Source organism: Pteronotus mesoamericanus, unplaced genomic scaffold, assembly GCF_021234165.1.
Source record: "Pteronotus mesoamericanus isolate MK-2021 breed Mesoamerican mustached bat unplaced genomic scaffold, CSHL_Meso_final contig_291, whole genome shotgun sequence".
Classification (NCBI taxonomy): domain Eukaryota; kingdom Metazoa; phylum Chordata; class Mammalia; order Chiroptera; family Mormoopidae; genus Pteronotus; species Pteronotus mesoamericanus.
Window position 1 is genome coordinate 3,789,734 of NW_026555124.1, and position 16,356 is coordinate 3,806,089.

Genomic DNA, 16,356 nt, shown 5'->3' on the forward strand with positions numbered 1-16,356 from the left:
CTACACTCCTTATTATGCCATTTGTTCATTTATACTAAGACGGGACTTCCCAAAATTGGCTCTGTTGACATTTGGAGTTGGTAAATTCTTTCCTCGGGGAGTGGAGGCTGGGTGTCTTCTGCATTATAAGCTGTTGAGTAGCATCCCTGATTTTTAATTTATTTTAGATTCTAATAGCACAACTCTCTTCTACTCCAGTTATGACACCCCAAAATGTCTCTAGACATTGCCAAATATCCCTTGGGGGACAAAGTTTCCCTTTGTTGAGAATCCCTGTACTAAAAGAAGAATTTTAGAAACTGCATTAAATATGGTGATGCTAGCTGTTACCCTCAAACCTCAGTGACTCCATGCAATAAACATTTAGTTTTTGCTCACTTTACAGTCAGCTACTCCTGGTCAGACAGTCTCCCATAAAGTAATTAAGGAACATAAGCCCATTATATTTCACAGGTAGATAGATCTTCACTGGGAATGGAAAAAGAGATCAGGGAAAACCTGCTAAATTCTTAACAGCTTTGGATAGGAATTTGTACCTCCTTACAGTCCATTGAGAAAAATAGTCATCGGTATCAATGACACAAACTGGGAAATCTAGTCCCTAAGTAAGGAACCATTTACAAACAATAATTCTATTTTTAAAAAGAGGAACAAAACATAAGTATTTGGGGACAGAAGTGAAGTGTCACTCTTTTTTGTCATGTAAACTTGGAATAGTTTTTTCTTCTCCATGTACCCCCTCAGTTTGGGCTGCTGACAGAGATTTGGAGGAGGGACTAAACTGTGCCATTGGACAGAAGATATATTAAGGTATTAACCCTGAAGAGGAGGGAAAAAATATCTCAGAAACCTACAGACTTATAGTTTTATAATTAGATTAATGATAAACAATTTATGAGACATTTAAATACCTATGTTGCATATTTCTTTAAACTGAATATATACAATATAGTGGGATCAGAAGAACAAACATCTGAATTTTTATATTGAATCTGTCCTCACTGGCTTATGATTTGGGGCAAGTCATTTAACTTCCCAGCATGTGAGGTGGAAGGCAGACTCTGGGCCCACAGAGCCGCTCCGGGTCATCACAGATGGGGAAATAAAAATAAGCCGTTCCAGATATTTCTCTGTCTGCCAGGGAATGGGGGTGGCGATTCCCTCTAGTGGGAAATGCCTCAAGCCCCTGTGTCCTGTAGCTTTTATTGAAAAGGTTATCAATGGGGCTAGATAGTAGGAATGTGCAGCTGATCTTATTACATCAGTATGTTAATGTTTACAGAGAATAAATGATGTTTTGAAGAAAACAAATGCAGGAACATACCAATTTACATGGATCTGAGACGAGACGAGTAAACATAAGAGTGTAAACATAAAAGCGCCAAATAGTTTAGGGCCAGGGTCTGTGATAATGTAAATTTCCTTCCCAGCATGAGCCAGTTATTGTAGCTTTAGAGGGAAAAACAAAGCATGCTTCAAGGAATTTATTTCTAAGCCTGATTTCCCCCTGGGAACCACCCAATCCAGTTTAAGGCTCCCTCTAGTTATTGTTTCAAGCCTAAGCCAGGCAGGGGAGCAGAGCCGCCAAGTTAAGGAGACTTCTTTCAGAGAGAACAAGGACTCCAGCCATATTAAAGCCAAGGGGTGAGGGTCTTTTACCCTTTCTCCGTGTCCCCCAAGTTCTTCCCATTATGGCCCCTTGCGACTGTGCCTGTCTTAGGTTGCCCTTGTCATTGAGGAGTCTTACCTGTCATTGACTAACCAGCCATCCTTCAGGGCCAAGCAGGGTGATGTGAGGGAGGCAGGGGCTGCTCCCCTGCCAGGGGGGCAGGTTTTGTCTCCATAGTGGCCTATTTTCCCAAGGCTTCCTTGCTTAGCTCCAGCCTTGAGGCCCTCTTGCCTGTCAGTGAGGTTACAGTTCCTGAGCCCAGACGGGACAGTTCCCAACAAGCATGCTTGTTCTTTGTGTATAAAGTAGGCACAAAACCACTTCTTTTAACTTCCTTACAGGGGATTGAAATGAGAGCTATGTTTGTAACTTTATTTGAAAAAAGTGTTTTATTCCATCAAACTTCAAGGTATTATAACTATATCACGCGTCTTAACTATGGGTCACTGCGTAGGGCTGGTGACTGAGTCAGACATTGGTATGGTGTCTGGTAGAGATAGGGACTTTGAATACAGCAAGGCTGAGAGATTCATGGTAATCTTCTGAGCCCCGTGACCATTTGAACATATTTGTGGAGACCCCAGTCAGGCTCTATGAAAGGAATCTCTTCTGTTATGTAGAGACTATGAAGGCCTTGGTGACAGTAGTTGAACTATAAAGATGAACTTTTGTCAGCCAGAACATTCTCAGTAACCAACAGTTAGGTATTAATTTTGAATGCTGGATGCCTCAGTGATGTCTTTCTAACTACTTAGGGGAGCTATCCATGGTTCTGATAATCTATTGCTGATCTTTCTGCATCAAATGGCCAATATGCCTATTCTTGAACCAGTATTTGCCTTGAACATCATCCTCCTGATTGTAACTAACCTTAACTTTACTGTCCTCTAAACCAAAATCGATCTGTAATACCATTCTTATAACTTGGACAATTTCCAACCTAACTTCCCTTAAGCTTCATGAGTTAATGAGTTAACCTGCTGCCAAGTTAATCACTACATAGTCTGACATTCATATTTCCAAGATATGCCCCAGACATACATTCTGATTTCAAACTTGGTTAATTATACAATAAAAGATAAATATATTGTGCATATAGTCAATGGCTGGAGAAGCACTTTCTTAAGGAACTGATAACTATAGTGCAAGATCAAACTAATTTTTATGGTTTGTGATACTTTAAAGTATTTTGAGAAGCATATGAAGCTGGAGTTAAATCTTTATTAATAATTAGATATATTATGAGAACAATGACTTAGTTGTAAATGAATACTTCTGCTGATTGTTCAAGTTTCTTATCTTCTCCAAGAATCCCATCAGACTCTCGTATTCATAGCAGGTGATGAAATCATATGGGATACACTGATGCTTATTATGTTACCTCATAAGATTTTACTGTCATGTCAATTCCCTACACTGGTAATAAGTAAAGAAAAGATAAAAGATCTGTTTTCAGAATTGTGGTTTGATCATTTTCTTCAGTGACCCTGAAAAATCTGAATATATTACTTAAGCCAAGCACACAAAATAGGTCACCTGAACTAAGAAGAACTGTATTTTCTGTATTTTTACATGGTTGATTCCTGTTAAAGAGTGAGTTTTAACAGCTGAGGACACAAATAAACCAGCCTGAGGCATATTGGTCATGAAGAATTGTAACATTGGAGGGGACTGGAAAGTGCATTTTTACTACTTGGTTAGGATCAAATACAGCAGAAAGAAAGAAAGAAAGAAAGAAAGAAAGAAAGAAAGAAAGAAAGAAAGAAAGAAAGAAAGAAAGAAAGAAAGGAAGGAAGGAAGGAAGGAAGGAAGGAAGGAAGGAAGGAAGGAAGAAAGAAAGAAAGAAAAGGGAGGGAGGGAGGGAGGGAGGAAGGAAGGAAGGAAGGAAGGAAGGAAGGAAGGAAGGAAGGAAGGAAGGAAGGAAGGAAAGAAAGTAAAGAACTAGGGATATTTCTTAAAATACAAAAAAATATGCAAATAGTTCTAATTATAAAAATTAATTTAGGTTAAATCAGGTACTTTCAAGGGAAGAAAATGTGGATAAACTGACAGCAGAATGATTTACCTAAAACATTTTACTCTGTTTCCACTGCATCTGGCTAACCTTTTTCAGACAATAATATAATAATATACTTGGTATGTATACATTTTCATTAATATAAAATAAATATAGATGTTTTAATCTATTTCATTAAACATACTACAGTGCAACTACTAAACATTGCAACATTTATAGGGGGGTGGGGTGGGTGGAGGAGGGCAAATGGGAAAAAACTGGGACAACTGTAATAGAACAATTAAAAAATGAATAAAAAACAGATATTGTTGGTCATGCAGGTAATAACATATAACTTTTTAAATGCCTAAGGATTAGGATTGTATTTGTTCCATAATGTTACAATATTATTTTATTTATCAGTGTTGATATACTCTGAAATGTTACTCAGCCATTAAAGTTATCATGACAACTAAAAGAAAAATAAAATAGTAATAAAGATTACCTTTAAAAATGTATGTATAGTTGCCCTTGCTAGATTTTCTATGGCATATAAAAAGGAAACTGATAGATGTAGCAGGCTTTCTATATGTAGCTAGGACCCATGATAGTTGAATGTGGGATGGGAAGAATGCTACCTAAGTGGTATTAACAAAAAGCATATTCATTAACAATTATTGCTTTTATTTTTACCTTTTCTATACTAGGTACTGTATGAACATATAAAGATATTTATTTAAAAATCTGGCTTCATTTTCAGTGATTTGAACAGCAGATACAAATTAAAGGAAAAAAAAAACAGACACTAGGATGGTTAGTCAAGCTTGACAGCAGCCCCATATTGTTGATTATGTGCTTTGAATTTTGCACACTGCCTTCATTTTTATTATGCATATATTTAGCTGTTTTATTTTTTACCCAGTATACAATTAGGTTGAAGGCCCAGGAAAAATATTAATAATGAATAACATTGTTTACTTCTTAAAATCAGGTTATGTGTGGCCATTTTCTTCCCTGCATGTCTTCATTCTTTCATAAATGTTCTTTAGGATAGCTCTTTCCAAACTTTAATGTGTATGTGAATCATGTATGCATCTTGTTAAAATGCATAATTTGAAAGTAGGTCTGGGGGTGGAGGCTGAGATTCTGTATTTTTAATAAGCACCCAGGTAACGCTGATGCAGCTGGTCTACAAACCTTACTTCTGGTAGTGAGGCATTAGTCTACTGAGTATCACCTGTTATGTGCACAGCTATTATAGTAAGCTTTGGCCTTTCTATTTCGGGCCTCCCTTCTTTACAGTAGAAATGGTGAAGTGTAATGATTGAGAGCATAGGCTCTGGTCAGGTGACCTGAGGTTGACTTCTAACTTTCACCTTTACTTAGCTGTGACTAAATTGTTATACCTTTCTAAGCCTCAGTTTCCCAATATATAAAAAGTTGAAAATGTCTGGTCCTGCAATGTGGAATTTTTATGAGGATTACACGAGATAATTCTTATAGAGTATTTAGCCCACTGATTGGCACATAATAAGTACTATCATTTATATTTGCATTTATGTAAAACTGAAGGAGCTTTCAGAAATTATGTAGTGTAGCTCTTGATTTTTATTTTTTTAAATATTAAATTTATTTATTTTTAGAGAAAAGGAAGGAAAAAGAGAGGGAGAGAAATATCAATGTGTGGTTACCTCTCACATGCCCCCAACTGGGGACTTGGCCCACAACCCAGGCATGTGCCCTGACTGGGAATCGAACCAATGACCCTTTGGTTTGCAGGCCAGTGCTCAATCCACTGAGCTATGCATGCTAGGGCTATAGTGTAGCTCTTGATTTTTAAAGCTTGGAATATAGAAACATGTAAGATAAACTGAATTTATTTTAACTACTCAGCAAGTGCTGGCTAATAACCTAAAGAGGTAGAATATTAAGCAGGACCTGAGAGAAAATTTGAAAGGATAAAGACAACCAAAACAAAATTTATTATTTTGAAGATATATTAAGAAATGAACTTAATATATATAATATTACTTAATATATTTTTATAATCACATTTCTATTTTTTCAAACATCTTATTTGTGGTATTTTAAACAATTTTTAATACAGTTCATACATTATAATAAAAAATCTTGAAGTGCATGTAGGAATTTATGACATACTTCAACAGAATAATTGCTTGGCATATATCATCAAATTCTTTTATACTTAAAAATCTCTTGTTCACCTTGAATTGGATGTCTATCACTGTCTGGCACTGAAAATCAAAAGACATGCATTTTAATTCTACCTGGTACTAACTCTGGCTTCTTAAGTAAGTCAATTTATATCTGGCTCAGTTTCACCAACTTTATAATATCTATTTTTCCTGTAAGCATCAAATATGAGTCTGGGAGCTGATCAAAAAGATGTTGTTCTATAGTCATCATTATCAGTTAATTATTAAAATAACACAACTTCAGAAAATGACTAAGACTATATCAATGACATTATATACTTTAGTGTAGGGAATCCTAAGTCAGTGGCATCCACAGTGATAGAAAGCAAGGACACATTTCTTTAAGTCTTAAAAACACCAAGCAGTTGAGTAGCAGCTGTCAACACTATACAAGCTAAATTATTAACCATGTATCTATAGACCCAGGTACTTCCTTTAGTACCCTACATCACTGTAAAGCATGCTGGCATTTACTGTATTTCCAGCTAAAATTTAAAAACTAAACTTCAATATTATTATAATGAAGATAAGAAATTGACTATGAGGCTTTCCAAAAGATTTTCTCATGCATGGAGTTGAGATTATCTTTTTCTTAAATTTTATGTCTTTATGTTTTTCTTCCTTCTGTCTCACAAAAGGACATCCAAATGCAAACTTAAGTGAAGAGAAAAGATGGCTTTGGTAAAGTGAGTCCTCAACTCTTCATTAGAGATGGATTAATATCAATTGAATTATTTATCAGATATATCTCTATAGGAAATGTGCTTCAAAATTCTGGATTGTCTGTAAGGTATCTCTATGTCATTAAGGATTTTCTTTCAAATGAAGATCAGGATTTATCCAATAAAAGTTTACTTGAATTGGAAAAACATAAGAAACTGATTTCTTTCATTTCTCTCAAAATTATTTTGGCAGCCTCTGTCTATTTTCTTTCCTGGAGCTTTTGCCTGCAAACTCCATTTATCTGTTGAGCATGTCATCACTTCCACACTCCCTATGTGCCTGGTGCTGATCGTCCCTGAAGCCCCATCCTCCTCACTGTCAATTGTCCCTCTGTGGGTGTGTGGGTCACTCAGGAATATGCGGTACAGCTGTTGCTTTTCTTTATAACTTTGTCCCGATATAATGGTTGATGGAAGTGTAAAGAATATCTTGAGAGAAAAATTGGCACTTGAAATAGAAATATCTTTCAGTGAAATAGTACAATATCTTTCATCATCTATTCCTAAAAAAAAAAAATGCTGTCATTTTGAGTCAACACTTTTATACAAAGCAAAGAACTGAAAGATGTCCTGACCTCCTTGATTAAGCTCTTTTCTTAAGTTAGTTTTGATTTTGAAATATTGTATATAAAACATGCCAAATAAATAATATACTAGGGTTTCCTGAGTCCATTTAAAAATATGCAAGAAAGGATGTACAGGAGTCTTCTTTGTGTACAAATACTGCTTTAAGCACATCAGCCTTCTGCTTGGGTCCTAGATAACATTTTGAAAGATGCCTTAACCAAGCCTCAGACCTCATAATCAAAATTAGGAAAATATATTTTTTAGAAGCAAAAATAGACTTTGCTTATTGGTCAAAATGGGGAGTTGTCTGAAAAATATTCAGCAAAGATACAAAGTAATAATATAAAAGTAAAGCCCTTTTCAGAAAGTATTAATTAAAATGAGTTTTGCACTAATCATGACATCTGCCTTATTGCTTGATATAGATACAGACTTTTTGATTTGAGTCAAAGGGACCACGTGGGATGTTGTGAGTATACTAAGCAATCTCTCGGAGTACACACCTGAAATATAATAAACTTGGAAATAAAGGATTGCTACTAACAAATCACTTTTATTTGACAGTTCCGTGGTGAACACTGAGATCTGACAAATTTGAAGTTAGTACGTGAATGTGAAAAATAGCATTTTTGTAAGTGCATGGGGAAACACTTTTGTGACACAGTGATGATCTGTTGAAGAAAGTGACCGCTGTACCAGAAAGACTTACTTTCTTTGATGTCTATATTCACTGGGGGCAGAGCTTGACAGCTGTTTCATTTAGGAAAAAACACCATTAACAGCTAAATTCTTCGACTTTAGCTGCCACTGGGTTTTAGCATCAAACATGAGCTCAGTTTGAGCTAATATTAGTACAGAGACCTACAGCTCTCATTGGCAGACTGCTTTCCACACCCATGGAGCTGCCTAGTTTAACTTTATTCTTGAAGCTGGCTTTGATTGGAAATAACTTTTGTCACATAAACATGGATTTAATAAGCTTCCTGTGTTCCATATTTGTCCAGCCATGTTAGCTTATCACCTCGGAATTAGCCGTGCAATAACTGGGCCTTCAAGACCTGCTCCATGAGTGTTTTCTTTCACAGGGCACTCAATCCCCTGGAAGCAGGCACATTTACTACTCAAGGCAGATCCTGAGACGAAGCCTTAAAAATCATAACTCATAATAACAAATGCTAATATTAAGATACCACCATTCATTCTTCAGGGGGCTATGTTTCAAGGATGCTTTATTTTCCCACCAGCTTTGGGTTTCCCATTAGCCAAGTGCTGGTCTCTCTTCCCTGTCAGGGCTCTAACATCCTCCTAGCTGGACAGCTAATTTGAAGAGACAGGGAGAGAAAGTTCTGTTGCTCTACCCCTGACCCAGGGGCCTATGAGCTCTGTTGTCTTTACATTCTCTTGGCCTGTGGCTATTAAAAGTAAGCCCAGGTTTTCTACTGTTCTTTGCACACTTGGACTCCAACTTGGGATTCACAGAACAAAGTACAGGAGGCAACAGCAATCAGATCTTGCACCCCTGCCCTGGCCTTTGCCTGAGGCACCCATTTTGTCAACATCAACCTTTTGCCTCCTCTGAATATATAGGAAGGAAAAAAATACTGTTGATCCTAAATGAGTTCATCAAAATTCAAAGGGAGTTGTCAGGAAAGATAGTTTGTCAAAAAAGAAAAAAAAAAAGGAGAAAAAAAGGAAAGCTAGGATAAGAGTTTATTTTCAAAATAAGTAAGTACCTTGGCTTTTGCTTTCCAAGAAAATTTGTGAATTGCTGTTTTCTTTGACGGGTACAACAAAGCCAAAGGGGGAGAACACTGAATGTGCATAGGATGCGGAAGAGTAATGCGGGGAAATGGGCACAACTGTAATTGAACAACAATAAAAAATATTTAAAAATGTTATACCTTCAACCAAAGTGGAGAATTGAAACAACTGCCTATCAGGGCTGACCAACCTTTTGGCATCTCTGTGCCACACTGGAAGAAAAATTGTCTTAGGCCACACGTTAAATACACAAACACTAAAGAAAACTGATGAGCAAAAAAAAAAAAAAAAGGTTTTAACTAAGTTTATGATTTTGTGTTGGGGCCGCATACATAGCCACCCTGGGCTACATGTGGGCCATAGGCTGCAGGTTGGACACCCCTGGAATATTGAAGGAATATTGAATATCAAATGGAGTTTTATATAACACACACACTACTTTGTAATGTGTATATATGTATGATTCTTGTTCATTTTTTTTGTTGTACTCCCTTTATGTATCAGGCTCAAAGGAATATATTCTTTAGCAAGCAACCAGAGCCACTCTGATTACAAAATATAAATAAATGAATTCTTGCTAAAAAACTGAGAGAGACAAGGAGTGTTAATTCTGAGAATCTTCAGCTGTCAGGACAGAAATTAGAGGCACTGGCTGCTCCACTCTCTCCTCTAAAGCTCTAAGTCCCCTGTCTGCCATGCCAAGAAAAAGAGTAAAATGAGCAAAGGATAGGCATTATGCAAACACAGGGGAAGGGCGAGGGAGCATTCACAGTCACAATGGGCTAGCTGAGTGTGAAACCTGGAGTCCACTAGTCATCCAGTGTGGTTTGAGGCCTGCCTGGCAGACACACTTCTCCTTCCTACTGAGTCAGCTCCATGGAGCTGTAGGCACAGGCTACAAGCACACTAGGTGATTTTTAAATACTCACAGAGGTTTGTAAATGACTGATTCTCGTCCAATATTCCTTCTAGTGATACTGAATCAACCTGGTTTTGTCATCATCGTTATTATCAGCACCACAATAGCTAGGATTTATTGAGAATGTACTTCGTCAGATCCTCTGCTTTACATGCTTTGTTTTCTTCAATCGTCACAGCAATCCTATAAATTAGGATCATATAAGCTATTGGAAGTAAAAGGAAATAAATAGGTCTAGAGAACTGAGGAACTTTCTCAAGGTCACAATTAGTAAGTGATAGAGTCAGACAAAATCTAATTCCTCCTCTGACTATAGAGCTCTTACTCTTGATTGAATATCTTGTAGATAAAAGTTTTTTAAATGAATATTGCTTTCTTTAGAGACTCTAACATAATGTCAATGAATAGGAAATGTTTTAAGGAAAAATGCAATTAACTCAAATACTTGACAGATGGTCTAATTAGATTAATCTCATCTAGTTTGTTGTATGAACAGAAATACTGGAGTCAGGCACAAGTGAGAAGGGAGGAGCATGGGATATGAAACATGGAATAAGACCCCCCCCCATAGACACTTTAAATCTGTGTAGACAAATGTCAAGTGAAAAATAGTAAAGGCTCTTGTGGGTAATTAAGTAAAATAACTTTAGTTTCAAATTGAAAGTTCTCATTTCCTAATGATTCTTTTCATTTGTATTTTTAGATTTCACTCCTTTTGCGGAAAGTACCTGGTATATCACTACATCACAGAGTCAGTATTTTTAAAATATGTACATTAGATTATAAACTAATTCTACTTCCCTGAGTACAGGAGACCTAGCACAACATGGTTCACAGGAGTCTTAGGTTAATAAGAACATAGTTTTAATCTAGCTCTTTCTATAGAGCTGCTCTCTGTTCAAGAACCTGTGCGCTTTTATAATAATGTAACATCATCTATATGTTTTTATTATAGAACTTTGTTATAAATCCTTTGTGTATTCCATGGCTTTAGTAGCCAAAGCCCTAAGTCTTGCTGTGTTCCCAGAAAAGTGGTTGCAAAATATAGTTGGCAGTTGTTGATATTCCAGTTCTTTGAAAAAGTGCATTCTGTTTGGGATAGGTCATATAGGATACTCCATGAAAAAAGGGTTTCGTGATCACAAACATTTGGTAAATGCTACATAATATACTCCACCCCATGCAAATTTACAACACACACTTTGGCATATTAAAAGCATAGAAAAATTCTCTGCTAACATAACTTTAGGTTTTCCAAATCCAGTATTTCACAAACTTAGTTGGTATCAAAATCTTTCCGAGAATATCTTTTACTATCACTTGGAACTAATAGGAGACACTGTGTTGACATTTTGATATAATAGAGAAGTTTTTTCCTCCTCTCTCTTTCCTGTCTTGGCTTTTATTCTGAAAGGCCATCTTGGTAGCTTTTCAGATGTGTCATAATGTCTCAATAGAGAAGAGGCTCCTTAAGACCTATGATGTCACCATTAAGACTATATTTTAGTGAAGATTTTATTCAGGGAATGTATGAATGAAGCATATAAAAATACAAAGGGGAATCAGGGAGATTATCATGAGAAGGTGAAAAGAGGCTTTTGGTGTAGGGTTTAATAATTAAAAAGTGATCTATATTGAGATGGACTGAAGTCATGGCCCAAAATTCATATAAGGTAGGTGCTAGTACCTTGGATGTTAAAGTCAGAAAGTCCTAGCTTCAAGTCATATCTCTCCACAGTTCTTCATGCCTTGGGACAACACATCTTACCTCGTTTATAAAATGTGGATGTAAATGCCTAAATTATGAGTATGTATAAAGGTTGTGAATGTTTCCTATATATAACATTTCAATAAACAGAATTATAGAAGTAAAAATATAAAAAAGGGAAATGGAACCAGATGATATTTTATTAACTAGCTGCATATTTTTGTGTCTATAAGATATTTTTTATTAGAAATATAAATTGTTTTTACATGATACTAAACACGCAGATGAAAAACTAAAACAAAATTAGCTAATCATTGCTGATTATACAAACATCCAGATGTCTGGCATCGAATAGATAAAACATCTGGCTCATGAATTGAAATTTTCACATTTCATATGCAAGTTTTGATGACACTACTTGGTGTATATTTCTGTCATTTTTTTTCTTTCCAAAGTAACAGGCATATGACTCATATAAAACAAATATATAGATTAGGGAAAACATTTCAATTTTAAGTGAATTTTAATGAATTATTAAAAATGAATATCAAAACTTATAATGAATTATTATTTTTCAGTTTCACACTGTGTTCACTTTGTTCAAAAATAATATAGAATCCTTTTATATAGCAAACCCTGCATTAGGCAATATGGATATAAAAACCAACACATAAACCCCACCTGGAGATAGGTCACATTTGAAGGAAGAAAACAAATGTTTGAAATAATAAAAAATTAGCATCAGCATTGAAGGAGCCTAGGGTGCCAGAGGCACACAGCAGCTAGAGGAAGTGGAGAGGAAAAGGAATGTCTGGGAAGACTTCCAAGAGGAAGATGATATTGGAGTAGAGTAATAAAAACAAATAGCTGTTGCCAGGTGGATTAGGAGGTGAAGGCCATTAAAGCAGGTCATGAGTTTATTCCTGAAGCCAGGATCTCCATGTGGGGCGCTGTGTAGGTGAGATGAAACAGCAAGAAGAGATGCTGAATGACTTTATTTTATAGTCAGTGGGGTGATGAGGTGACGACGTCATGCAGAACATGAGGGCGATAGTGTGAAGGATGAACTGTTGAATAATTCAACAATATGTGGCTTTGTATATAGTATCAATTATTTTGTGATAGAAATATTTCTGGCTGGGATCCCAAACATTGGACTAGCCCCTATTTACTATGTTTTACCTCACCTTGGGATTTCTATGCAAATATTGCTCTTATGTCGAACTAGACAGTGATCCCCATCATCGGACTTCAGAGCCCAAACCTCGCTGCCATTTGACTTGCTCTATGAAGCAAAGGATGTTTGGGTTTTTCCTAGAGCTTGGCAAGAGCCACTAACACATACTTTTGGGTAGGAAACAAAGCTAAACTTTGTTTTAAAATGTTTCAATTGCAATTGACATACAATTTGTTTCAAGTGAACAACATAGAGATTAGGCATTTATATAACTAACAAAGAGATCATCCTCATAAATCTAGTACCCATCTGACCCCATACATAGTTATTAAAATATTATTGACTGTATTCACTATGCTTTATTTTACATCCCGATGACTGTTTTTATAACTAGCAATTTTTACTTTTTAATCCCTTCACCTTTCCCACTCAGTTTCCCAACCCTCCACTCTTCTGGCGACCATCTGTTGGTTCTCCTTATCTATGAATTTGTTTCTGTTTTGTTTGTTCATTTATTTTGCTTTTTATATTTCATATATAAGTGAAATAATATGGTATTTGTCTTTCTCTGTGTGATTTATAGCATTTAGCATAATACCCTCTAGGTCCATCTAAACTTTTTTTTTTAGTAATGTAGACAAGATGTTAGCCTTTTCTTTTATTTTCTAGTAATTCACATTTTTTCCTTTCCAGTTTTTTTAAAGATTTTATTTGTTTTTATTTTTAGAGAGAGGAGAAGAGAGAGAGAGAAACATTAATGTGTGGTTGCCTCTCACGCACCCGTAACTGGGAACCTGGCCTGCAACTCAGGCATGTGCCCTGACTGGGAGTCGAATAAACTTCTGAATAGCCATTAATAGGCCAGGGCTTTGCAACCCTCCACAGAAAGATATGAACTATAATTGTCAATATTATTTCACTTCTTCAGTGATAGAATCTGTACTAAATCTATTTTTGTAATAGACAAGGTATTTTGGCTCCACTTTAACACAAAATGTTATTAATCACAAAATCACCCTTCCTTGTTTTATAGCTTAAGCAATATGAAAAATTAAAATGACAGTATTTTCTTAATTGAAGGCTAATGGTACATTTTAATCTCTGGTAAAGCTAGTTCACTCTCACAATTCCTATTTTTTTCTGTGCAATGCTTTTTATATTATATCTCTTACACAAAAAATTCATACTAAATGCTTTAGTATATACTTTTAAAAGTAGGAAAAGTTTTCATATGTACCTAGTCATAATGCCAACATTAAAAACAATCCTTACCTATTACCTAACATCTAGTTCATATCAAAATATCCTGGATTATACCCCAAATTATACTGAGAGATTTCATATTTGATAAAAGGAAGACAAAAGTATAAACAAGTGAGCAAAATAGAACCAGAGACATGGAAATAAAGAGAAAACTGACAGTAATCAGAGGAGATGAAGGAGGGAGATTATGGGATAAAGAAGGGGGAAGGGTCATCAAGGAACATGTATAAAGAACCCATGAACAAAGCCAAAGGGGGAGAACATTGAATGTACGTAGGATGCGGAAGAGTAATGGCGGGAAATGGGCACAACTGTAATTGAACAACAATAAAAAATATTTAAAAAATAAAACAAAAAAACAAAACAAAGAAGACAAAAATAAGTAAGGATATAGAAGACTTCTACACTATAAACTTTATCTAACATTTTTTTTAGAACCCTCCACTCAATAATAGCAAAATACACATTCTTTTCAAATGCATAGAGAATTTTTACCAAGATAGACCATATTATGGTCATAATGTATATCTCAATAAAATGTATTCAGATCATTCAAGTGCATTATATAACAAACATGAGGTTATATTAGAAAATCATAGGAGAAATAAATCTGGAAAATTCCCAAAAATAAAAACAACACACTTGTAAATAACATTTGGATCAAGGAACAAATCAAATGGAAAAATAGAATATATTGGGGGCCTAATAAAATGGAAAACAATACATACAAAATTCTTGGGATGCCATTAAGGTAGTGCATAAAGCAAATTTATAGCTTTAAGCAATTACATTAGTAAAAAAAATATGTCTCAGATCAGTGACCTAAGTTTCCTTGTTAAGACATTAGAAAAAGTAGAGCAAACTTAACCCCAAATAAGCAAGAGAAAAGAAATGACAAAGGTAAAAACAGAAATTTAAAAATGGGAAACTGAAACAAGAGAGCAAATCACTGCAACTGAAAGCTGGTTCTTTGAGCCTATAAATCAACTTGATAAAACTTTTAGCCAGATTGGTCAGGGAAAAGAAAAGATATTACCAATACCAAAATAAGAAAGGGAGCAATGTCATAGAGTATACAGACATAAAAAGGGTAAAAAGGGAAATTTATAAGCAGCATTATATTAACAATTTGAATAGTAAAATTTCTTAAGAGACTACCAAACTACCAAGTCTCACTCAAGAAGAAACAGATAACCTGAATTGTCCTGTATTTATTAGAGGAATTGAATTTGTAGTTAAAAACATTTTAACTCAGAAACTTCCAGCCAAATGGTTTCACTGATAAATTCTACCAAAAATTAAAAGAAGAGATAATACCAATGTTACAAACACTAGAACATTTGACACACAGTAATTATGAATGAATATTAATTGATTTAATAAATATATTGTAATTATACAGATATCTATGGGCACAAACTTAGACATTTGTGCTTGCTAAAGTTTTTATTTAGGGGCTAATGGTTAGTTAGAAATTTCTACATATCCAGAAGGGGTATCCTTTAGATTTAACACTGAAATATACACATACTTTTGAATTTCAAAACGAGGAGAGATTACACACTTGGCATCACACTTTGCTCTATTATTATTAAATTGTCCTACATTCATCACTGTACTAGAAAGGTAATTATCATTTGTGTGTGTGTGTGTGTGTATAAAAATCACTGTGTTTATTCTTTACAATAAATTGTATGAGTTTGCAGTATTCTTAACATATGACCCAAATAGGAACATTGGCCCAATTGCATGGCACATTTTACAAAAGGAATTTTATCACCCTGGTATATTTTTGGACTCCAAAAAAGAAGACATAGTGATACACACATAAATAATTTAGGGGATTTGATTATTTTGCTTTTTACCCCAGTCATGCTCTGCTTCCAAATTTATCTATGTAATAGCATTTGATTTGCTGGTTGGTTAATTAAAGTTTCTCTTTTCTGCTACCTTTTCAAACCAACTTTTTCTTCTTTACATAGAAATGTGTTTTCATTTTTTAATTGTTTTTCAAGTACAGTTTTCTCCATTTTCCACCCACCATTTCCCCTGCCCCACCCATTCCCCACCTCCCACCCTCAAAGCTACCCCCTTTAGCTTTGTCCATGTGTCCTTTATACATGTTCCTTGACAACTCTTCCCCTTTTTCCCCCCATTATTCTTCTACTCCCTCCCCTCTGGTTACCATCAGTTTGTTCTTCATTTCAATGTCTCCAACTATATTTTGCTTGCTTGCTAATTTTCTTGATTAAGTTCCCCTTATAGGTGAGATCATATGTTATTTGTCTTTCACTGCCTGGCTTATTTCACTTAGCATAATGCTCTCCAGTTCTATCCATGCTGTCATGAAGGGTAGGA